Source organism: Triturus cristatus, chromosome 4_2 (assembly GCF_964204655.1).
Source record: "Triturus cristatus chromosome 4_2, aTriCri1.1, whole genome shotgun sequence".
Taxonomy (NCBI): Eukaryota; Metazoa; Chordata; class Amphibia; order Caudata; family Salamandridae; genus Triturus; species Triturus cristatus.
In genome coordinates, this window is record NC_140586.1 from 803965067 (window position 1) to 803966660 (window position 1594).

General features: G+C 48.6%; 1 long non-coding RNA gene across 1 annotated transcript; it reads right to left on the minus strand.

Moving 5' to 3' along the window:
- Nucleotides 1–733: 733 nt before the first annotated feature.
- Nucleotides 734–1351, minus strand: LOC146835088 (uncharacterized). Its single transcript, XR_014960378.1, has 3 exons — nt 1295–1351; nt 1116–1181; nt 734–915 (listed from the first exon to the last, which is right to left on the minus strand). It is a non-coding gene; the product is annotated as an uncharacterized LOC146835088 (long non-coding RNA).
- Between the last annotated feature and the right edge of the window lie 243 nt (nt 1352–1594).

Genomic DNA, 1594 nt, shown 5'->3' on the forward strand with positions numbered 1-1594 from the left:
GATTCAGGGGTTGTAACACTGCTATAGATTGCTGCACGCCTGCCATCTTGTTAACTTTCAGGGTTGTGGGTGGTGGTGATAGGCTGTGAGATATATGCAGTAGAGGGATTAGTGGTGGCTGGCTCCATGTTGTAGGCAATGTGGCTTGGTATTAATACTCGCAGAGTTGACTGTGGGACATATGCAGGCGAGGCTGTGAGACATGATGCTTTCACCTGGGACATCAGCGTATGGGCCTGTTTGTGAGTTACGGTCAGGAGTGGGGGGGTGACTCTTAGGTCAAGTAAAGTAACAACGAAAGAGGAAGGGCAATAACACGACTGATCCCCTCGAGGGAAATTGTGTAAACCAACGAAGTCAGTGTAAATCTCAAAGAATGCACTTACCATCCGTAGAAGCACCAGTCTCCAAGGTCAGAGCCTACCCAATCAATTACAGGGAGGAAAACAGACCTGCGGAGGTAATACAGATTTTGTATGAAAAGCCCTCACTCACCAACCTGGTTGGTGACATGCTTCATCATCGGGCCCCACCGGGCATGGCCGAGTGCCATCCCAGTGTGCTACAACGCCAGGTTACTGCGGAGCGGGATTGTGTGTGGTGATAGTGAATTTAAAATTCCCAATTGAGTCAAAAAAAGTATTTTATTCGTTTTGCTAATTGGAAAATTAAAACATAATAAAAAGGAGTGATGGTCAAAAAATAACAGACCGGATTCACTCCGTGGCGGTCAACATGTTTCTGCCTTTATGTGTAGTTTACAGGCTTTCTTCAGGACCAGAGTGGAAGTGTGGGTGCCCCGGTGGTGTGAACGCACTAAGGTTCACCCTCCCGTGGGCTGCTGTGTGAAAAATAATATAAAACACAGGGAAAAATCCGCCAAAAACTATAATGGTGGAGAGAAACGAGTTTATTCTAAAATGAAAAGGAGACATACAAACACAAGACAAAACACAATAGAATCGTAAATGTGCGTAGTCAAAACATTATCAAGCGCCATATTGTAGGCTCAAACAAAGTGCGTGGATGGGGACAGTGCCAGTAGTAACAATGAACGCGGCCTGTGAAGCATTCCTGGTAGGTAGAAATGCCAAGGGGAATAGAGAGGTTCTTACTGTGAGGCTAGACTGTTCGTCGCCTCAGGGATCCCGGGGGAGAGGTGCGAGCAAATATGGCACACCCTGGAGGAGAAAAAGAAGAAAGAGCGGCCACGAACGGCTGAATAGTAGAAAAACAAGCCGAACAGTACTGTGAGCCTTACCAGAAGAAAATAAGAGCCAGAAGGTACACCTACGCCCTCGCTGCTCGGCACCCGTTAGGAACCTACACCGCCTCAAGCCACCGGGTCCGGGGAGAGAAGAGACCTGGTGCGAGGCTCCTAAAAACAAGAGTGCGAGAAGGAAGCCCGTCGGTGATTGGGCAGCACCTCGCATGCTGAGGTCCAATTGGCTGAGCCCCGGCCAATAGGCCGCCAAGAGGCAAGGGGCTCGACGATAAATTACAGGGACAGAACCTCCCAAGCAGTGTGCTGATAGGTTTAAAGCACAACCAATAGAATGCCAGGAATACAGGGAGGCTCGTCCGTAATTAGAAA